At 43.9% G+C, this 24,533-nt stretch overlaps 1 protein-coding gene across 2 annotated transcripts in view; it reads right to left on the bottom strand.

The window, feature by feature from the left end:
- Positions 1-24,533, bottom strand: part of LOC138472341 (transmembrane protein 150A-like) — a 1,082,967-nt gene that overhangs the window by 182,221 nt on the left and 876,213 nt on the right. The window lies entirely within an intron of this gene.

Below are 24,533 nucleotides of genomic sequence, written 5' to 3' on the forward strand. Positions count from 1 at the left end.
GAATTGGTGCTAAATTCATTCACGCCATTTATTTGCACATGGAGAACGTTTTGATACTCAGGTCAATGGCGAGGTACATTTGAGAGTTACTAGATGTCCTGCTCGAAACCAGTGGTTGAGATAGCATAATAAAGCGAATGATCACTGCAGATTTTTTACTGCGCATACGAAAATGCCGACTTTTGTTTTGTTGATCGCATTTCACCACATATATAAGTAGGGGGAGACACCCCACAGCCTCTCCCAGACCCCCAAATTTATTATGAACGTTACCCCCCCACATATCGGTCAAGTGGCACAGAGAGTAGAGCGCTCCCTGTAACATCTGTGCAGGGCTTGCTTACGCAGGTTCCAATCCCGGCAGGGCCAAACTCAGCCTTTCATCCTTCCGAGGTCGATAAATGAGCACCACACACTGTGGGTAATAATAAGCAGCGCTCAGATACGTAGCGCTATATAAATGCCAAATTATTATTATTATATATATGCAGCAAAATGGAGATGTCCAAATTTCGTTTGCGCAGTAAAAGTATGCAGTGATGGCATGATTCCAGTATGCATAGGTGGTTCGTTCAGAAGTCTTCTAAAAAGACATATTTTTATGCAAGGTGGTTTGGTTGTGCTTTCAAGGTGGGATAATAATTCAAGAAGGAAATACTTGTTTTTGCCTCTCAAACCTAAGTTTGTGTCTTGTATGCGTTGCGACCAATGGTGGGATTCAGTCACTTCTCCCCAGAGCGGGAGCCTTTCCCTGTGATGTTAGGGAGGTATGCAATACCTTCCCTACGGGGGCCTCACAGGAAGGGACACCACCAGTGGGAACAAGGACACCCGTTCCGATGAGGAACTCCCGAACCAACCCACCTTTAGCCCATCACTACCAACCCCTACCAGAAGAAAAAATTAAGAACAAGCACATATTTGGTATTGATATGTAGAACCCTGAAGGAAATCTCAAAAGGAATACCTATTCAGTACTGAAATAAAGAAGACCACTCGAGTAATACAGAGTGCAAGCACAACAGAGAAGAGGGGCTAACTCTGCCGTGGAAGTCCCACGGCCACATCATAAGTCGGAGAGGAGGAGACCCGAGTGAGAGAGAAGCCTGGGAAATCCAAATCAGCTGTGAGAGTGGACCTGAAGGAGACGGCGACACATGGATACAGGTGCATAGAGGAAGCCGGCGTGCAAGGCTGGGTATCTTACATTCAAGAGAACCTAAGATCAGAGAAGCTGAAGGCCTGACAGAAGGTCCAGGGAGTGAACGAGTGAGAAGTGGTGGCGTGGCCGAAGCTCGGTGGAATGGGGAGTCCCTAAACAATGCCGAGACCACTTACCTGAATGCACCGCAGAGGGTCCCGAACTAAGAGGAAACTACAAGCCGAAAAGTCAACCTAACATCCACAGAAGAAAGCTGTGTGCAGACCGCAAGCCCAATGACGCAATACCGGAGTCTGAAAGGTAACTGGGAGAGCAGGAGGCCGGGGCGGGGAACCGTATATAATGAGTGGAGCATTCATACTTGTCCCAGTAAGGATCAAGTATGGTAAGTAGTTTATGAGAGTGTCAATCATTACTGGAACACTCATATTCGTCCCATTAACTACCAAGTGTTGAAAAAGAGTGAGAATCATTACTGGAACACTCCTACTCGTCCCAGTAATTACCAAATATTGGAAAAGGGCTCGAACCATTATCGGAACAGTCCTACTTTGTCCAACCATGAAAAAGGTTGGACATTGAGTCAAGGAAAAGTCTAAAGTTGAATGAACAAGGAAAGAACGGAATTGTCTCAAGGGAAGAGGGAAATAGAAACAACAAAGGTCAGAATAGAGGAGAACAAAACAGAGAGCGGGAACCAATGTGTGAATGACACTGTTGAAAAGTTTAAAAGCCCAATATCTGAACTATATGACTTGATAAAAGTAGTTACAAAGGACTACCTACGAATACTTTATTGAAGTTAACTTGCTGAGGAGCAGCCCACAGGAAGAAAGAAGGGAGTCATTCTCCTGTGCCTAAGTTATCTTGATAGTGGTAGGAACAGATTAGCTTAGTTTGGACAGAGAACAGATCTTCCTTTTGGGCTCACTGACAACTGACCAGCACCTCGTTAGTTTTGTTAGGTAGGGAAAACCCATAGCGTAGGGAAAGTCAGGAGTTTTCACATTTCTTTTAATAAAGAAAATACATAAATGGAAGATCAGAGTCCTTGTCCTCCTTTTGATCTGCCACAGGGTGTTGGCCTATAAGAGTCTCCAGGTTAACTCGTAGTGGGAAAACGTTAGGTCATTTTGCTAGCGGACGACTGCTGCAAGTTAAAACGCCATGGGCAGTATTCCATTTCATTTCTTTTTTACAGGTGGGTAATGTAGAAATATTTGTTTTTACTTATTTATAAACCTAGCTCATGTTCGTGTGGAATGCCAGTCTCACATTCCCATTCATACAATCCCACCCCAAAATTCTGGGAAAGTAATAAACAGTGTGGTATTCACAAATCAATATGTGTTTAAAAGACTAATGCAACTTCAACCAACTTGGTCTCCAGCGTTTCACCATGGAGATCAACAAAATATATTTATTAAAAAATCCAAATATCAATTAATCTATCAAACAAATGTCCCTGCCCATATTAATCTCACTATTATAAGTCCATGAAGACATTCACTTTCAATTCAGTGTTCACACAATTATACTATATTCTGAAAGATACTAGACATTCTTAAATCAACAACATTTATTCCTATATTTTCAATTTAGCTCCCATATACATGTGCGAGGTTGTGAATGTATAGGCTGTGTAGGCCCTATACATTTAGACAATGGCCAGCATGTATTTGGGTCCTGTAGGTTTGAGCTTGACGTAATACTATCAGGGGTCTTCATACTCTACTCTGAACCCACAAGCATATTCTGTTCTCAGAATGTGGAGGTGCAGCTTTCACTAATCATGCATGTGTGACTATCACTAAATATGAGTGTTATTTGCAGTCTGTACGTCTGTGTGTAACTTTGAATGTAGGTGTATGTGCACTGTTTGCAATCTATTTGCATGAGCACCTTTCAATCTGTATATGACTAAACAATTTTAATGCATCTGTGTATTGTGTGATCACGGATTCCCTGGCGGTGGCCTCCTTCCATGTAGTCAGAGGATGGCAGCTGTTACCTGATCCTGACCCTCGGGCGGATATATGAGGGAGGATCACATTGGAGGTGATCACTACTAGGGGAACGTCATGGCTTCATTGGATGAGCTGCTGTGTCCCCTAAGGAAGGCCCTCTAATACCCAAAGCATTTTTCCATGAGCAAGACCCTCTAATGCCCAAGGCCTTAATGGCATAGTGTCAGGTATTGGTTCCCCCTTATAGAGGTATTGAAGAAACCTTCTCAATATCCCTTTGGACAAACCCCCACCTATGACCTAACCACACAAAGCTCCAACACAACACTTAGCTTCTGAGGTACCTTTAAGTAAAATCACTAAAAAGACTGTATAAACACCATGTGCCCAATGAAACCTATGAACTCCAACTCCCAGAATTACCCAAGTACTGAGGCAAGGAGGGCGAAGGAATTTGTACAAGGTATCAAGAGCTCGAAGCATAACATGCAGTCTAGTTGTTTTTCCAAATTACCTGTGAGCGGGACATTTAAAGATGGCAAACCTGCTACTGAGTGTGTGAAGGAGCAGGAGAAGACGTTGGCTCGTATGCAGAGGCTTGTCAGCACAAGAAACATGTACCGGTGTGGCATAGCAGAGGAGATATCAGGAGAAAAACAGTGTGCGAGCAGGAAGTGCTGTGGAGACGCCTGGGCCCATGAGTTCCTTGTGCACGGCAGCTTGAAGAAGCAGCGTTTTCCATACCAGGACCTGAAGGGAAGTAGTTGTGTGACCACGGAGAAGCGAAGGAAGCCGAAACGACGTCTGCGCACACCAGAGTGGGATGCTAGTGAAAGAGCCTCACTACACAGAAGTGCAAACCGGACCAGAGGCGCTGGAGAGAACTGGTGTGTCGACCTGACACAAGTTGGGACCCCGAGGCATTCCGGCGACTGCAAGAACAACAATTTGAATGTGATATCATTGCTAAAACTACAAGAAGTTTGTTTAGAAGCAGGAAAGGAACAGTACAGATTCAAACTCCAGTAAGCTACAGATGCATGAGATGCAAGTGTAGGTAGGGCAAAGTGTGAGCGAACATTACCACCAACATGCATACTAAATCAAGAACAACACACATAATTCTGGTGATACAAAGGAAGTGTGAAATGCATAAAAAGTCCTGGCAAAGGAAAGATACCAGGCAATTGAAACGCATAAGAGGTCCTGGCAGTGAAGTCACAACAGAAGCACTGCAGGAGTGTACACCACGCAGTTGGAATTAATAATAATAATAATAATAATAATTAGGCTTTTATATAGCGCTACAAACCCTCAGGTATCTGAGCGCTGCTTATTATTACCCACGGTGTGTGGTGCTCATTTATCGACCTCGGAAGGATGAAAGGCTGAGTTTGGCCCCGCCGGGATTCGAACCTGCGTTAACAGGCTCTGCACGGGTGTCAAAGCGGGCGCTCTACTCGCTGTGCCACTTGACCGGCTTGAATGAATTGAATGAAGAATCCTGTCAGGAGAGTACACAAGGAAGCTGTAATTGTATAAAGAGTCCTGGCAGGGGAGCATACCACAAAGCTATCAGAAATAATAAAGAAGGACAGTCAGCTCATTACGAGTTTGGCGTTAAATGGTGAAGTTGGCGGTAACTTTGTTACCGCCAACTTTACCACTATGCCAAATTATGAGTTCGAGCCTGGAGTGGAGGATTTGCCTCCAAGAAAATCCTGGACATAAAACCTCCAACTCACATCCACAAATCAGCAGAATCTGCAGTACTGCTGCAGTGGAAATTCCACCAAAAATGCCCCATTGGGTGCAATGGCCCCAAAATAAATGGGGAATTACACTGCCACCATCACTGATAATCCGGTGGAAATTCCGCAGGACCAAGCGGCAGTAACGGTAATTAGTATGGGCCGTATTCTGGTGGATTTACTGCCAGGATACCACCCAACTCGTAATGAGACCCAAGTGTTTTCTGAACAGAGGAGAAACATTTGTTTATTAAAGAGTGTTTCACAACGTGTTGCCTAAACAGGAACCTTGTGAATCAAGGAGACACAAAGGAACTGTTATTAAAAGAGACAATTTGCCATCCTACTTAAGAATCCATTGAAGCTATGCTTATTTTAATGTGAAGGTCTGGATAGGACATTCTGGACACAAGGACATTTTTTTCAGTTATTGACATCCTGACAGATGGATCCTTCGTTTTTGGTTTTTAGGTACGGAAACTCCTCTTTGGAATAGGGTCGGAGAGGCATTTTCACTAAATTGTCATGACAATCTTGTGTCTGACTCTCATTGCCGACTCCTCACAATTGGTTTCAGCCTGCATGTATTTTCAGGCTGAACATCTACTATTCCAATAACCTGTACAATATTCAAGAACCCCCCTTTTCTTTCATGTTGCACATGAAACTGCCTGTGCATTGAAAGATAAAGGCATGCAGGGGTTTGCACACAATTCTTAATAGAATTAATTCTCTCAGCATGCACTTTGTTGTACAAACATCTGGCTTAGAACTGTGGCTTCCCCCAGTTGCATTAAAATGCATATCACCACAAGCCATCGTATTTTTAAATGATACTATAACCAAAGATGACTCTGCACCAGTTTAAGCCACTAGTTGTGTTTGAAATAGTACTTAACCTTACAAGGGCAATTCCACATTAAAGTGTCATCAAAAGGTAATGAGTTTTAAAATTAGTGTTTTTTTTTAAATACCAAGTGGATAGGACCTTAAAGAAGAACATCTCACTTTGTACTCAATATAAATGACGGAACATGGAGATTTCCGCAACTGCATTCCTTTTTAAAAAAAAAATCACATTCCTTGAATTCCCTGCCGTTCCCTCATGGTTGTATTTGTATTTGTTTATTTGCATTGCGCAGCCTGCCCACGGGCATCAGGGCGCATGTTTAGAAAGTGTGTTACAGAAGGCAGTTATAGATTACAAATTATATATACATACAACAAGAATGTCCTCCCAAAGTTTACCCTAAAACATCTATGGGCGGTTTGGGGTTGATTGGGGACTTTTATTTATTCATAAAAATCATTCTTGCCACAGAAAAAGGTGTACAGAATTTACCAGTGAACGTGGAGGACATAGGTCCTTTATAATGGGGTGAGAGAATGTAACTTGAAGACCAGATGTTGCAGGGGAAGGTGGTAACAAACCAGGGACAAGGACAGGACCGAATCACATGTTAACAGAATGGAGTGAAAGTTCTGAATTAAGGACGGAGGGGCGACAGAAAAGTACTGTAGGGTTGTCCATGAAGGGTAGTGAGAGAGGATAACAGGGTGATGCAGTAGCGTTAAGTGCCGGGAAACAGGTTCTTAAGAAAAAAGGAGAGCTTTGAAGTTGGATTTAAATCGTGGTAGAGTTGGAGTAGTACAAAGAGGGAGAGGAATAGCTTTTCAGAGTAGGGGATCGAGGAGACAGAGAGAGCAGGAGACAGAGGGAGCACAGGGGTCTTGAGTGGTGGCAGGGAGGTGAGCTAAGGATAATCTTAACAAGCGAGGAGGAGAGGCGGGAGTGAGATCAGCAGATAGGGAGGGTGTGGCGAGTCCATGGACAGTTTTGAAGATGATGTGAAGAAGTTATACTTAGCCCTTTGTTTCATTGATAGCCAGGCAATCCGTCGATCGGCATAGGAGGTAGAGGCAAAGCAAGAAAGGTTGAGAAGTGTGCAGACTGCAAAGATGAGGACTTTGTCCAGAGGTGAAAAAGCATAGTTGGTAAGGCCATAGTGGAGACTGGGACAGTATAAAGGACTAAAGAAGAGATTAGCTGTTTAGCAGTATTGAAAGGAAGATGATGATGGATTTTCCTGATATGGAGGAGGTTGAATCTGGCTGCAGTGGCAGATTTGGAGACTAAGAGTGAGAAATTGTTTGACGGGTTGAAGGTGATACCAAGGTTACGAGCAGAAGCAGAGTAAGGAAGGTAGTCAGGAGAGAAGAGAACTAGAGGAGGAGAGGTAGACATAATCTGTTTGTCTGGGAAGTAGAGAACTTTAGTCTTAGTTGAGTTGAGCATGAGAGAGTGAGACACCATCCAATTTTTGATGACAGAGAGACAGACATTTTTGACAACAGTTCACAGATAAGGAATGAAAGGAGAAGATCTGAGTGTTGTCAGCAAAGAGTTCATAGGAGAAGCTGTAAGAGGAGATCAGGGCGCAAAGAGCTGAAGTATAGAGAGTGAAGAAAAGTGCACCAATGACAGAACGTTTGGGAGCTCCAACAGTAAGGGGATGAGTGGGGATGTAAAGCTGTTCCAGGACACCTGAAAGTCGCTGCGGGTAAGGTATGAAGCAAAACAAGGAAGGGACCTATCCATGTTGCCAAGGAGAGAATGCAGAGAGAAGGTCAGAATGGTTTACAGTATGGAAGGCAGCAGGTTGAGAAGAATAAGAATAGAGAAAGGTTTGCATGCCAAGAGAAAGAGATGAAGTTGCTGACATTGAGGAGAGATTTCTCGGTAGAATGCAGAGGTTCGAAGCCAGACTGAAGAGGATCATGGAGCTTGTGAATATCAACACACTCAGTCAATTGAATACTACTTGCTCTAGGATTAGGGAATAGTGTGGCAGGACAGTTAGGATCAAGACCAACTTTCTTAAGGCGAGGGATGACATTAGGGGTTTTATGAGATGAGGGAAAGTGCCATTGTCAAGTGATAGAACTTCTGATTTTAGAGAGGCAGCAGAGGACCCAGTCAGCCTAAAATCCTTCCTTTTGAAAACCCTCTGTTCAGGTGGCTTATTTGGAAATCAATCTCCAAGCATAGACTGATCTTCCTTCTATGAGCTGGTCTCCTATCTGCATGGGGCCAGTCCTTCCAATGGTCTCAACTACCCATCTCCAGTTGGTTCCTCAATGTTCATCTCACCATAATCCATCTTTCTCCTTCCTTATTAATCATTTCCTCTCTCCTGTGCACACCATAATATATATATATATATATATATATATATATATATATATTCTCTAGCTCCACCTCTGCCTTTCGACAGAGGTGTTGTTTCTGTAGATGCAGGACACAATGGTGCCATGCTTCTAGATATAAACGTTTATTTAACAGAAGTATAAGGAAATAGCACTATCTGTTCCTATAACTAAGAGGGTTTTCTCTGCCTGAAATGAAACTAAGGAGGTCATGATGCCGTCAAAATCAAAATAGCCCACTGTCCTGTGTCACAAACCTATTTCTGTCCCTTACACTTCAAAAGAAAACTAAAGAATGGGTTATACTGTGATCTCAGAAGGATGGCTCCCTCCTTCTGGATGGTTTTTAGACAGTTCACAAATGATGGTGGAATATTGCCTTTCCCCTGGCCTTCACTGGGCTTTTCTGCAGGATTTTCTGTAAAGTTCCACACAAGGGGGGAGGAAGTCTCGGTTCCCTAGGCCTTCTCAGGCGATTCTTTACAGTTCCACAAAAGGGGGTGGGGGGAATATTTCTCTTCCCTAGACCTTTCTTAGGCTCTCCTTCAGTAGTCTCAATTACGTCTCAATTTTTACAACAGGATATATCATTCCTCCTCTGTTCTTCTCTTGACTATTGCCAAAGGGTATTTCTTTTTCTTTCCCCAGGTCTTCTCTTGACTTTAGCCAGAGGAAATTTCTCTTTTCCCCTGGTCTTTTCTTGACTTTTGTTTAGGTCCCTGACCCCATTTCATGTTCATAATATCCCTTAATCCGGCACGGTTCACTATCTTACCAGGCATTATCATGCATGTACAATTCTCTCAACATACGGGTCCAGACCCTTGTTTCTCTTTGTGGGTCCTAGACCGCCATCTAAGGGGTATTATGTCTCTTAATCAGACCCGGTTCACTATCGTGCCAGGCATTGTCTTCTCTTCTGGTTTCTTTGGGGTGCTCCAATATGTCTCCATTTCAGTTCTCTGCTCAGCCCGAGTGGGATGAGGAAGATGGTCCCCCACTTCCTCCCAACCACAGTCTCTAGGAGTTCCCAGTGCCTTCCTGGCCCCCTCTGTGTACTTCCTAACTTGGCCAGCGAGGCCTCCGGTCCTCAGCAACACCAGCATGCTTCTCTGGTTTCCCCTTGCCTCTTGTGGTCTGCACTAGACTTTCGGTGGCTCCGCCACGCTGGTTTCTCTGTGCACTTCGGGTCTCAACTGGACCACTCGGTGGGCTTCCTTCCTGCCACCAGATATTGAATATCCCATCCTTCATACGTTTTGGCTTCTTTCTGCCTTTTCAGAAGCCGGCTTCCTTCTCTAAAAATCTGGGTCTGCAGTGCACCCTCTGCACAGCATCACTTCCCCGCTTGATGCTCCTCTGGGGCAGGACTAGCCCTGAGGAAAGGCTTTCATCCGTTTTTATGGTTATCTGGCTCTTGAATATCAGACAGCTAGTATGTTTGTCTAGGTTATGCGTAGGGCTCTTCATTGCCCTGCTCTTCTTCATGCCAGTACTTGTGTAGCCATCTATTCCCATACTTTATTCTCTCTTCCTCTTCATTGTACTGTCTATCTTATAGACAGGGTTACTATTTATGAAGTAACAAACAGATAAAGAGGAGACAGAGTATGGGGGTGCTTGGGCCCTATACGTGTTGTGTGGTGTATGATGTAGGGCAAAATGGTGGCTGACATTCCGCCGTTCTCCCTTGATAATGTTTCTTTTTCCCCACAGAGGGGGGTCCCCTCCCATGGGATCCTCCCATGGAGTACCACCTCCCTAACCCCATGGGAAGGTGCCCCCCTCTGGGGGAAAAGTGACGGTATCAAGGGATTCATCAAATTTCCTAGTCACATGCTCAGCATGTGTAAGAGGTAAAATTGCTTCTGTTGAAGAGATGCTCATTTTCTTTTTGGACTTTAATTTCTGAATTAAATACGAGAGACTGATAACACTAGTATTTTCTGATTCTGCAAGTCATGGTGCATATTATGAGACTTTGAATGATTGAATTCTTTAAAATATGTCACACTTAAGCGCTGTCATTTGTTTGGCTATTCAAAACGTGGACCATACATTTTGTATTACATATTCTGATGGATATTACTTCTATCTACTCTCTGTCAATATGTCATTTCAATCGGTGCTTCGATACAATGCAGAGACCAATTTAGCGATTACACATTTAATGTGAGATTCCCTCATGTAAATGAATCATGTTTTCTAGTATGAGGTTGCAGACCTTTTACACCAGGTGACAGTGATGGTACATCGCCTACATATTCCCTTTTTTATGCTATCTAGGAGTATGCAGGGCAAGCGCTATTGTTTTCCACAACCTCCCCTTTAATTATTCATAGCAGAAGTCTGCTTGGAATTTATAGTTCAGTGTCTTTTCCCTTATCTTTGGGCTAATGGAGTTTTTATGATATTCGTGAGCCCATGACCAATTATGACAATGGCTTTGAAGCTGAGGACTTGATTCATTAGTGCATGTCTGGCATAGTCATTAGAGAGATATTCTTCTGAACAGGCCCAAACTGAGCCAAAGAAACCCTTTCTGTGTGTTCTTCATGTGCATTTCTTGTCAGGTCGGGAATATAAATATATATTACCAAAGGAGTTGTAAGATTGGGACTGGGAGGAGAAACCACAAACCAACTTCCAGTTGCGAAGGGTTTAAGGCAGGGCTGCATTCTGGCCCCAACCCTTTCAATTTCTTTTGACAGGATATTAGAAAACCTACCACTGTATAATTCAGATGTCCCAACCGCAGCAATGAAAAAGACAGGTTCATTAATGTTTGCGGCCATGCAGTAATCATTTCTCACACCTCCTCTGGGCTGGCAAATCTAATGAAGCACTTGTTATATTTTGTGATCATCAAGGATTATTAATTTAAGAAGAAAAAAAATGTATGAGGTGTGGGAAGGTTGAAGACCATTATTCGATGACAGACAACCATAGATAAGGCCATAATCAAGGCAGTCCCCTTTTTGGACTATCAGAATCCCAGAGAATGGCAAGAGGAACATTCAGTTAGATAAAGTAAATACATTCATGGGGAAACATTTAAATGGCATTTCACAATTCTGAAATTCCTTTTGTAATAACATTTTACCATCTGCATTGAGTTATATCGAGCTCAGGCTATTGCTGCCGCAACTCATGGGCCAGAGCTATGGAGATACTGTAAAATCCCCCAATTGCAGACCACAGAAAATATTTTTCGGAACAGATTGCTTGCAGTTCCTGTGAGCACACCAAATATCCCACTACATATGGAACTCTTTTCTCCCAATAGATAACCAGATAGGTCTCAAACCATTGTTATACTAGGTTCACTTATGGTCATGTAACACTCTTGAAAAATATAGAGCAGCAACAGTAGATCCTTTGGGGTATTTCAAAACATGCCCACTCCCCTGGTTTAAATATATCAGATTTTGCTGAAATTATGAAACCTGTAGGAATTATGGGTGAACCCATCTAATATATCAAAACACCATGAACAGAGCATTAAAGAAGCATATGTTGATTTCTGTAAGGGGATCGCTATTACCAAATATTTGAATGTGTCCTTGGGATGTACTTATTTATCCATCAAGCAGGGTCATTTATTGGAGGATTACCTCCGCCTAATTACAAATCCATATTAGAGATCCCTTTATAGGAAAACGAGATTGGCTACACTGACGATTGCTCTATTTAAAGCATAGTGGAAAAAGTTAAAATTTCAAGACTTGTCCATTTTGTCCAGATGCTGCTCAAACTCTACAGCATTTCCTCCTTTTGTATCCCATGTGTAACAACAGACGACTAAGAAACCTAAAACAATCCACCTCTTAAATAGAGGTATTCATAATTGAAATGATGCTGAGGAATTGTGTGAGAGAGCTTTGAGCAGAATCCAATGGAGTCATCACAGATTCCACAGCAGTGACCTCCCATGTGACCAGGGACGGCAGCAACTACATAATCCTGACCTTGTGGGTGGCAATTTGAGGAAGGACCACGTGCGAGGAGACAAATACTGGGGAGATGTCATAACATCATTGGACGAGACGCAGTATGCCCCCTGTTCCCATGAAGAAGACTCTTTAATGCCCAAGACCTTAATGGCCTAGTGCCATGTGTTTGTTTCCTCCTTGTATAGGAAGTAAAGAGACCTCTTCCCAAAATGCTTTAGGTGAAGCCCCCACCTGTGATCTGAAGAATGAAAGCTCCAGCAACACCTTTTGCGCTGCTGGTGCACCTTTATGTGAAACTGTTCTCTCAAGTGAAACCACTGAAAAGAACTACCTGAATACTGGATGTCCAATGACAAGCATGGACTCTGAGCCTAAAGCTCAATGTGCATACTAGTTGTTTTATGAAACCAACTGCGCACAGACATTTAAAGATGGCAACCACACTACGGAGGGTGACAGTGCAGAAGAAGACAGTTCCTCTGCAGAGAATTACAAATGCAGGAGACACGCAACGGTGTGGCAGAGCAGTGGAATCCACTGAGACAGAAGGAGAGATGCAGTGCACAAGCAGGACTTGCCCTGGAGACGCCTGGAGCTGCAAGAGTTCTGGGCAGCTCGAAGAGGCAATGTTCTTCGTACCGGGACCTGAAGGGAAGCAGGCATGTGACTGCAGAGCCATGAAGGAAGCTGGAGGGACGTCTGCCCAATCCAGAGTGGGAAGCGAGCGGCAGAGCCACACTGCGGAAGGATGAAAAGGACCGGAGACAGTGGAGAGTGGGTCAACCCAAAACAAGTGGGGACCACAGGGCGTTTAAGCGACCACAGCAACGATAAATTGAATGTTATGAGCTTACGAACACAGAAACTACATGAAGATTGTTTGAACGCAGGAAAGGCAAAGAACAGATTCAAACCCCAATAAGATACAAATACTTGTGATGCAAGTGTTGGGCAAAGTTTGAACAAACATTAAACAGACAAATATACTGAGCAAAGAATGGTAAATACAGTTTGGGCGATATAGAGGAACTGTAAAAACACATCAGAAGTCATGGCAAGGGAATGATACAAGGCAATTGAAGCACAAGGGAAGTCCTGGCAGAGGAGTATACCAGGAGATTTGCAAAGCTACAAAAATGCTATAGAAGCACAGTGTTTTTTAGACAAAGGAGACATTTGTGTTAAAAAAAAGACTGTTACAGAATGTGTTGCCTAACAGGAGTAATGTGAATCAAGGAGAGACACAAAGGAACTTTTGGTAAAGAGACATTGTCATCCCATTTAAGAATCCAAGGACAGGGAACACACTCTGGATCCAAGGTATTTTTTACCTTGTGAAACATTTTCGTGGAGCTATTCTAATTTTCATTTATGAACACTTTTTTTTGCCAATATCAGGTTGAAGACATTTTTCGTGCTCACTTTATTGTTTGTTTGTAGTGTGAGTGTCAGGATAGAACGTTTTGGACACCAGATCGGATTTTCAGTTATTGACATCCTGACAGAGACAGATCCTTAGTTTAAAGTTTTTAAGGTAGGGCCAGAGAGGCATTCTCCCAACCCATTTTCATTTAAAATAAAAGTCTTTAACCAAAAACATGACAACTTGGTGTCCGGCTTTCATTTCTGACCCCTCACAGCTTGCAACATGGATGTTTGTTTTGCTGCTGCACATGTCTGAAGAGAAAGCATGGCAGAAGAGAAATTGAATGAGGCGACTCCAAGGCTGAAGACGTATCTATTTTGATGGTTAAGCCGAGGACTTTTGGTTTATTGATGTTAGAATGTAATTAGTATTATATGTATATCCTATGCGTGGATGCTCATTTTAGATTGATAGGTGTATTATAATACACTTTTTATATTTATAGTTAATATTGTGTATGCTAATCCCTTTTGTGGTATGTATTACTGAAATAAAGGATTGAGATATATATATATATATATATATTACATTACTCACCGTAATCATATTTCTGATACTTGTGTCTGCATAGATTCACATGCTGTGCATAGGCTGACATCTAGTGGAAGCTGCGGAGTATTACAGTTGTTTTTGAAACTCGAAAAGGGACGTCGACAGGGGGGACAGGGAGTGCCAATATTACTATCCCTAGTGTGACGTCCACTGTACCCATGGTCCTTCACGCGTCATTTTCCTGACATGAGGTAGCATGAAGTGTAGCGTGAGTACAGTAGTATCCAAGCAGATACATACCAGACAAGCTTATAAGCATCCACGCGCCTTCTCTCCGAGGGGTGGACGTTTGGGCACATGTGAATCTAAGCAGATACAAGCATCAGAAATACGATTACGGTGAGTAATGTATCCCTTCAGAGGCTTGTGGAATCTGCTTAGATCACATGCTGTGCATAGATCAGCAAGCAGTGTTAGGATAAGGCGGTGGGATGTGAGAAGGTTCATGGGCAAAGAGATGTCTAAGAACCGCAAGTCCCACCAGTGTATCTGACTTGGAATGAGTGTCAATGCAGTAATGCTGAGTAAAAGTGTGTAGTGAGCTCCATGTAGCTGCTTTGCAAATGCTGTCTAGAGGGACATTTGCAATAAAAGCCAGAGTGGCACCTGTGCTCCTTGTGGAGTGAGCTCTGGGCGTGAAAGGCAGTGTCTTGTTTGAAAGGGAATAGCACAATTGTATACATCTGACTTTACACCTTGAGATGGCATTCTTTGAAATGCGGTCTCCTTCTCTGCCCGGTGGAAAACAGTTGGTCTGTTTTTCTTAGCGGCCTGGTCTTGTTTACATAGTAAAGGACCGCCCTCCTCACATCTAGTGTGCGGAGTTTTACCTCAGATGAGCTGGTGGGGTGCTGAAAGAAAGCCGGTAGCCCAATAGACTGGTGAAATTTAGAGATGAATTTAGGGGAGAACCTAGGGTGAGTACGTAAAACCAGCTTGTCCTTGTGAATGATAAAGAAAGGATCCTGCACTGACAATGCTTGTATTTCACTAACTCTTCTTATGGAAGTAATAGCCACTAAGAAGGCAGTTTTGTAAGTCAGGTGTTTAAGACTAGACTTCTGCATCGGCTCGAAAGGGGGTCCCATGAGCTTAGCGAGTACAACATTGAGATGCCATCCTGGCGACGAGTTTGACATTGGAGGGTGGAGTCTCTTTACTCCCTCCATGAAAGCTTTGATGACAGGTATCTTCCTCCATGAGACGTTATTGTGGGAGGTGGCATAGGCTGACAATTCGATGACAGTGAGATCTTGTTCTAGCTCAACGGGGCGAGACCTCTTAGCAGGGGTTTGAACAGGGTTCTGAGGCCCAGAGGCTGCTCTTGTAGGGGGGACGGGGAGGAGTGAAAACTTGAAGTAACTATGGTCTTTTTCATAATAATTTGCCATGAATGACATTCTTCCCATGACCCTATCTATATCTTCGGCTGACCATTGGGCAGAACTAGGAATGACCAAGGGGTGAGATGAAAGACCTAAATCTTCAGGAGTAGGTAGAGCTACAGTAGAGAGCGTAGCCTTCTTTTTTTAAGGCTGAAGACAGGGGTTCCTTTACCTGAGGCTCTTTACCCTTGTGAGGGGACTTATCTTTTTGTGATTTATCCCTCGGAGGGGTCTTAGAAGAGCTTTTCTTAGACTACCTAGACTTAACAAGGCCTTCATGGACGTGCTTTTTAACTAAATGGGCAAGTCCGGACTGTACGTTTTTTTTTACCACTATCGACGCAGAACGTCGAATCGCGGCTACTGTCTGAGCTGAAGTGTCGTCAGTTGACTCACAACCCGCGGGGATGCTTTTATCCACAATATCTGTTCTGTCCTTTGACAGTTGGGGCCTGTCATGTGACCATGTCAATCTGGAGTGTCCAGAGGACAGCGATTCAACTGATCTCTCCCTAGACTTTGTGTGTTGCCGTTTGCTCGACACGTGTGTCGAGTCTCGGCCGTGGGTTGTGTGTTTGGTGGGGGTAGTGAGAATGTAGCAGGGTGTTGTGCCCGTAACAAGGCCGCTGATATGTCTGTTGGGTTGGCGGCCTGCGTTTGGGAAAGTGGGTTACTCTGGTTACCATCACCGTCGGCTACTGCAGCATTGCTGCCGTCGCTGAAGGCACCCTCTGCTTCCATGGCCTCGAGCGCCTGGCGTGGTGGGACCAGCGTTTAGTTAATCTGTCCTTCAATGTCTTGGGCTTGAAGAGTCTACAACGCTCAAAAGGAACCATGGACGTGGTCCCGAGGGTGACACAGGTTACACACAAGGTGTTTGTCAACCCATGGGAACTTTTTGTTGCACTTAGGGCACAATTTAAAGGGGGTCCTATCCATATCGGAATCACACAGCAGCTAGGCGAATGTAGTGTACGAAGAGGGGTTTATACATTCTAAAATGTCCTCCCCCCTCTCTCCCTACTGTGAGTGCCGAAGCCCAGTGCAGCCTTCCAAGGCCGGAATGGATCCGTCAACGGGAGTCTTCGACGGTCATTTCTTGTTCTTCACCGCTGTCGGATGGTCTCGATAGTCGGTGAATATAATGGATAGTAAGAAAAACTATTGGCAATTGGTAATAATAATACATGGTGTGAGCCGAAAGGGGAACTCTGCTTTAGCGTCCGTCTATGAGATGGCAGAAAAAAACAATCTGAGGGACCTCTATGCGTGAAGGACCATGGGTACAGTGGATGTCACACTAGGGATAGTATTACTATTACTGGCACACCCTGTTGATGTCCCCTTTCGAGTTTCGAAAACAACACCTGTAATACTCTGCAGCTTCCACTCGATGTTGGCCTATGCACAGCATGTGATCTAAGCAGATTCCACAAGCCTCAGAAATTATATATATATATATATATATATATATATATATATATATATATATATATACACACACACATACATACATACATACATACATATACACACACACACACACACAGACACAGAAAAACTTTAGTTGCATGGACGTTAAGGTGAAAACCTAATGCAACAAAACCCCTGAAATTCAGCTAAAGCCACCTTAACTTCGCACCCCCTGTTGCGCTGCCTATGACCACAACGATGACATCACTGATGACGTCACTAATTACATGTTGTACGAGAACACTGATATTACAAAACAGATCACTGATGCCATCACTGGTGACAACACTAATTACATCGAAAATGGATTCGACACAACATCATTCATAAGTTAGCTCATGAAAAGTTTGATTACCTTAATAACAATTTAGGCCATGGACCTGGCCAAAACAAAGGCTGTGGTCACTGGCCAGTACCAAAGACCATAGCTAGTGGTTGGTTACTGTGCAAAAATACCAATGTGCATGGTTGAAAGCCATGCTTGGTAGCGGTTAGGCAGAATCATATGCAGTACCCTTTGGGAACACCACACATAATTAAGACTACAAGTGCAAGTACAAATTCACCTTTGGTACAAGCCTGTACTACACAGAATTTGGTAGCGGTGGCTGAGCAGCCAGACTTATCTCAAGAGTAAAGTGAGCAGTACAAGAGATTACACAAAGGACAGCAATTACTGTGGTTCAAACAAACACCGATTCAAGGTTTCTGAGTAAAAGAATATACATTTATTTACACCATCAGTTATAAAACAGTTCACTATTATCAAGCAACAGAAATTCAATCCTAATACACTACCATACCACCCAATCAATTCTGGACAAGTTAAGCTAAAAAATGAAGTGTGAGCAAAATGGCACTCCAGCAATTTAAAAAGGGAGGAAAGACAAGGTTACTTAAAATCAAGCAGCACCCACAAGTTATAGGCAGGGCAATCTAGAAAAGGCTACTACAACAGGATTCAAGTCAATAGGCCTGGGCCAATGTTAATGGGCCAGAGTCTTTGCAGAGGATCACACAGTTCATAGTAGTTTGTGGTTAAGTCTTTGCCAGGAGCTGAAAACGAAGTTGGTCGGAAGAAAAGTTATTCAAAGGAGAAGAGAAGGACAAGCCTTCGGATAGACGAAAAATTTCAAACACTTTCACCGCGGTCGAACGGAACAAACGACCAGATTTGCACAGTACCTTAAATGAAGAAGAATGTTGTAGCTGAGGCAGTTGTTCCTGGCAGTTCCTGCAGGCTCACGGTTCCTGAAGCTTCAGTCGAAGTGACAAGAAGGACGACCTCTGGAGGGTCATGCACTGCCCAGGGAAGAAACCAGCAGCGGAGCAAAACCTTGAATAAAAGGTGGGCTCTTTAAAACCCAAACAGGTTCTGTTCCTCCTGGCTATCCGGTTCACTGCAACGATGGACAGCAAATTCGACCAGGAGAGGAAGGCCGTCGTTTGGTGTTTGGTGAACTGGTTGGTCTCAGCAAGCTCATGTAACACTCACCTGGTTCCCACGGAGGCGCGGGCGTGGTCTGGACGGCTGTGGCCTCTTCGAAGGAGATGTTCAGCACCCTGAAGATGGAGTTGGCTGGGTTCCCAAATGTGGCTTGTCTGGCTCGGATGAATACCCTTCTGTGAGCGAAAAGGAAGGGTTAATACTCTGCGGGTTTTGTGTAGATCTCCCGTTCCCCTTCTCACCCTCCTTGCAACCCTTCTGTAATTCCGTGTGGAGACTCACCTTAGGGATTGAAAAGGCGAGCTCTCCATCCTGCTTCTGATGCAGGGACGCGTTGGGATCCAGTTACGTCACTGGATAGTAAGTTCGAGTTCGCTTGTCTGTTCCGGTAAGTACCGTAAATGTTTATGGCAAGTTTGAGTCTAAACTGTTCCTCTTCTCTTTTGCAGGTAATGGAAGACTCCGGGCTGAGGGCGGTTTCCGTTGAAAACCTGATTTCAGGTGAGTTTTGGTGTAGGCCCACTACTGTCTTTTCCTGTCTCTTTTTCCTTAGGGGCCGGAGTTCGAGAATGCCGAAGAAATGGAGCCGGCACGAAGCAGAAGCTGAGTCCGACCTGTAAGCAGGTAAGTTTTAAATAGTTCGTTTGCTACGGTTCTTGCATTCACTAATGTGATGTTTGCTTTTTCCCCATAGGGGCCGGGGTGCTGAAATGCCCAAGGAATGGCATCGACCCGAAGGTAAGAAGAATTAGCTTGGCAGGTAAGTGCTTCTTGGTTATTTTCCCCTTCTCACCTTGCTTTCGTCTCTTCGTCTCCCCGTAGGTGCTGGAATGCTGCAGGAGATCCAGATGGGCGCCGCAGAGCCGAAGGCGCCACGTGCAGGTAAGAGAAGTGCGCCGAGATGTATGCGACGCGGTGAGTATTTAAAATGATGTCTTTTTGCAGGAACGTTGGCGCGCTGAATCCGGAATGCAGCTTTAACAGGTAAGGTTTGTTTTCACCTGTTTCTTCTTCCCTTTTCTATCCTTAGGTGTTTCCAAGATGCTGGCAGGCGTGGTCGAGGGCTGGAGCAGGAGCAGGCACAGTGAGCATCCAGCTGCTATGAGCAGAACAACGCGAAGCGTGGTTTGCTGTCTGGGCGTGGCTTAAATAGCCTTTCAAGTAGTCCCAGGTATGTATCCTTCCACTGAAGGTATGTTTCCTGCCACCAGTCACACCCGTGTGATTAAGTAGTTCCTTTTCATCTGGAAGTTGTAGAATGATCTGCCAGGTAAGGAAATTGCAGCATGGTCTGCCAGGTAAGTTTGCACCAAACACTATTCCTTCCATATCTTGTATGAGCCTGGCGCCGATGGTGCCAGGACTGTTATCCCTTATGAGCCTGATGCCAACGGCCCCTATCTGGGGTGGCTGGGTCTTCCCTAGCATACATGTTGCCTGCCTCTGAGGGTGCCGGCCCCTGTCTGGCTCCTTGGAGGTAGGCATCATGACAGCTCAACGGAAGAAGATTCCTTGCAGATCTTCTCTGTCGTCAAAGTTTCGGGCGATTCGGCCGTGCAGCAGGGCTTCACTGGGATGTCCAGTAGTTGCTGCAGTCCTCTTCCTTCAGCTACTCTTCGGTTCTCTCGATCCAGTGGAGACTCTGCCTTCCAGTCCCAGAGACGGGCTTTTTATGCACTAAATCCCCCATTCACACAGCCGGGCTGTCAATCACACAGCAGGGTGGCTGTCCTGGCAGGACATTCACCTAGCCAATCAAACAGGAGTGCCACTTGTGCAGGGGGGCCTCAAACCCCTCCCTGACATCCTGCCCACCCCAGACACTCAGGCGCCCAAGGAGGGCTTCTATCCAGAAGCCCGCCAAAGGATGGCGAACAAAGGAACCAAACCTGGTTTGGCGCTCAGAGTAGAACACGAGAAAGACCTTTCCACTAAGAAATGGTGAATAAACCTGACCGAAACCAAAATAAAATAAAGGGGTCCAGCGGGTTAGAGTTTGAGGCTACCACCATAGCCTCCAATGGTACCTAGGCTATTTTCATAGCTTGCGGTAGAATAAAAACGGTAGATACCACTGCCACCAGCCAAATCTTAGAGAAAGGGCAACATAATAATGTCCCATGAGAATCAGACAAAAAGGGATAACTATTAACCCTTCCAGTACTCTATTGGAAGGTGGGGTGTACTGGGTCTGTATATTTAAAAAGACTAGTAAAGTCAATGGCAACTTTACATGTTCTGGGAGACAGTAGGCCGTCCCAGAAAATTGAGTTTAAAGTGGAAGGTCTAAAAAGACAACCCGGTGTCACTGCACTAAAGGTGCTGTGTGACACACAGTAAAAAGATGATGCCTATGGAGTGGGTGAGACTCCATAGCCCACTAGCACAAAAATGTACAACGCACAGCAAAACACATGTAAGAGTGGGGAAAAAAAGGCTCACACTCTTATCAGGTAAAAAAAAATGAAACCCTAGAAATCCAGCAAAGCTGCTGAGGGACTCGAAAGGTAAGGAAAATTAGCCATTCTGGAGAATTCTCCCTAACATTTTCAAATATACAGTGGGCAACATTCAAAGCTGTAGTCAGTGGCCAAGGCCCTAGCTAGTGCCCATTAATATGTTAGAATATCCCGTCCGCATTGCTCAAAACCGTGGTCACTGGCTAGTATTGTGTTTAAGACCATGGCGAGTGGCTGTTTAGTGTATATAATATACAGAGGGCACGGCTGAATGCCATAGATAGTGGCTGGTTAGTATTGTATAACACACAGTGGGCAAGGCCGAAGGCCATTGCTTATTGCATATTATTGTAAAATATACAGTGTACATGGCCAAAAGATGTACAAACTGCTCAAGGTCAAAGGCCATAGCTAGTGGCCCATTTATATGTTATAGTATATAGTTGGCACAGCCAAAGATAGTGGCCACTTGCTCGTATTGTGCTTGTGTCCATGGCTAGTGCCAGACCAGTACATATAATTTACAGTGGACACGGTTGAAAGCTGTACCACTGGTAAAGGCCAAACATCTATGGTTGGTAGACTGTTCGTGTTTACAAATATTCAGTGCACATGGGTGAAGGTTGTCACCACTGTCTATAACTTAAGGCAATGACTAGCACCCATTCATGTGTTAAAATATATTTGGCCATGCACACTGACCATGGTTGAAGGACATGATTAAGGCATGTTATTGTTGTAATGTAATTAGTGTTGTCATCAGTTTTGTAATCTGTGATGTCATCATTGTGGTCATAGGCTGCGCAACAGGGGGGGCGAAGTTAAGGTGACTTCAGCTCAATTTCAGGGGTTTTGATGCATTTAGTTCTCACCTTAAAGTCCCTGCAACTAAAGTTTTTTCCTTGAATTTCAAGGGTTTTGTTACAATGTATTGCTCACCTTAACATCCCTGCAACCAATGTGTTTTACTTTAATTTTAAAGGTATTGTTGCAATGTATTGCTCACCTTAACGTCCCTGCAACAAAAGCTTTTTCCTTGAATTTCAAGGGTTTTGTATTTCCATAGATTTTAGAATGCTTCCAGACCAGTAGCATGGTCTTCAGCCTTGATCAGTGGGCTTGGCTTTTGGCGGTGTCCACTGTCCATTTTAAAACGCTACCAGACTACTATCAATTGCCTTCGGATTGCAGGCTTGGAGAATTCACAATGCTTTTAGGCGCAGTGAGATTAAATTATTTGCCATGCAACATACACTTTGGTTAAGTAGCCTTCTCCAAGCAGTACCGCCTTTTCGGCGCCATCATTTTGGCACAGGACGATTTGGCAGGCCCATCCCGCTGCTGCGCCCATTTCAGCATGCCCTTTTCGGCACAAAAGCCATTCCGGCACCAGTATTTTGGCGCAAGGGATGTTTGGAAGTGGCTGATATGGCAGTCACATCTAAATGCCCTTATGTTAAATAAGATCACAGGAATGCACTGCAACAAACCTCGCCACCTCCCACTTGTGTTGCTTTTCTTTTAATGAAAAAAAAACCTATAGCCTTGAACCCTGCTTTGTCAGAGTTTGAGACCCGACATTTAACCACTAGGCCACAATGGCTTGGTGCTTCATGGGGCATACATTTCATACTTAGCCTCTAATTTAATATATTCAATGATAAACTGCTACGTATGAAACTTGTGAAAATTCAAGCAATAACATCATTGGAGCATAATGGTTAAGTGCTGCGTCTTGAACTCCTTAAGGTCAGGGTTCTCTGATAGCAGCGTTCAGCATAAATGTGATTATTTTATTTCATTTTTTCTGTTTTATAATGTTGCCCAGAGATGGTATAGTCCTCTTTTTGAATATATGTGCTGTGTAAGGGGGAATGTGTAGTGTGAGGGTGTGCATGTCATCTGAAAGGGTGTGTGTACAATGCGTGTGTGTTTCATGTAAGTGTGTGTGTGTACATGGTGTAAAGGTGTTTGTGATGAATAGTTGAATGAAGTTTAGAATGTTGCAGTAAGTAAATGTGTTTCATGTTTAATACCTGTTCAATTCTGCAATGACGGTGTAATACATGTCCCATCCTCTTTTATAAAGTTGCAGAAAATACATCTTTTTCATGTTTATTCCATATTACAAAATGCAAAGTGCCTACAGGTTCATGCCAATTGCGACCTCTCGCACCAAAACATTGCGCCGAGAGGTACAAAATGCAAAGTGCCTGCATGTTCATGCTGTGCCATTTGCGACCTCTCACGCCAAAACATCCTTGCGCCGAGAACTCCCTGGGTGTGCCCAAACAGAAACTGGGGGGAAAAAGTCACGCCATCACAGTGTGCACATAACTGGCCATGCCGAAATGTCCTGCCCCATACTCCAAGCCCCTTGTTTTATGGCCGGTCTCTTGGTGACTGTTGTGATACATTGCCCAACCGCAATTTAGCACATTTAAGCAGCACGGAAATGGGAACAAACTGACCGGCTCTAAGAATAACATATGCCCAGGTACCTTCTGCACCCATAGCGAAAATAAAAAAAAAGCTGCCACCCATGAATATACGCACAGTACTGCTTGGCTTCAAAGTGGGGAAGGGGCCAGCCCCTCAGGCCATGTGGCTCTAAGTGGTCTTGTATTTTTGCCTCATTTATTAGGCACAATGGCGTGAGGAGGCTGCCTTTTTCCTCATTTTGAAGCTAAGCAGGGTCAGTCCTAGTTAATGAATGGATGGGAGACCTGGGTCGCCAGTGATTTTTCACCCTCAATGTCACTGTAGCTGTACAAATATCTATTTTTTTATTATGAATAAAACATTGCAGACTTTGAGAACTCCCAATGTTTTTAGTTAATGCCCTGTGCGATTAAATTATTTGCGGAGGATCACATACTTTGGTTAAGCAGCGTGCTACAAGCCCCTTGTTTTATGGCCGGTTTCTTGGTGACTCTTGTGATACGTTGCACGACCCCAACTACCCGCATTTAAGCAGCACATAAAAGGGTAAAGAATTATCGGCTGCAAGAATAACATTCCCAGGTGCTTGCACTCATGAATATACGCACAGTAAATGGCCACATATTTTAAAGTGAAATAAACAAATGAAGTTCAATTGACCTTCTCCTTAGAATAAAGTGCACAAGACAAAATAGCATTGGACATTTAAAAAAAGTAATGAACACCAGAAAAATAACCTGTGAAAGGAAATCGTTCAATAAAATATGCTGGTAAAGTATTAAAAGTGTTCATCTTTTAAACCCAGCAATGTGTAGTGAAATATTCCATGGAAAACAAAATCCCAATATCAAACAAGTGCTTGTGGTCTTGTGGGTAAGCGTCTGCACTGGGAACATGACAACCTGAGCAAAAACCTGGTATCCAAATACTTGAGCAAGCTTACCAACCTCAAAAAAAACCAAGGGGTTGCATCTGCCCTCTGAAAAAAGTTCTTGTCCACCCACATGTGTCCTTTACTGGTGCCCTGAAAAGAAACCACAATCAGGGGAAAATAACTGCACCAGTGTCCAGGATTGCAAACTATCTTGCCACATCGTGGGCAAATACTCTTGACTTACTTGCCCTCTCATCATTTCCCCTCCTCACCCCCATGTCTGTCTTTCAACAATACACTGCTTTATAAAGCTAACTTCAAAAGTACACATACCATAGTGTCAATCAAATATATAAATCCTCATAGAATTCCGTTAGGCAGAAGTGTACAATTGTGGCATTATTCCACCCATCTTGACTGTGAGACTACAAATAC

The sequence above is a fragment of the Ambystoma mexicanum genome, chromosome 8 (genome assembly GCF_040938575.1).
Source record: "Ambystoma mexicanum isolate Mex_15411 chromosome 8, UKY_AmexF1_1, whole genome shotgun sequence".
NCBI classification, from domain to species: Eukaryota; Metazoa; Chordata; class Amphibia; order Caudata; family Ambystomatidae; genus Ambystoma; species Ambystoma mexicanum.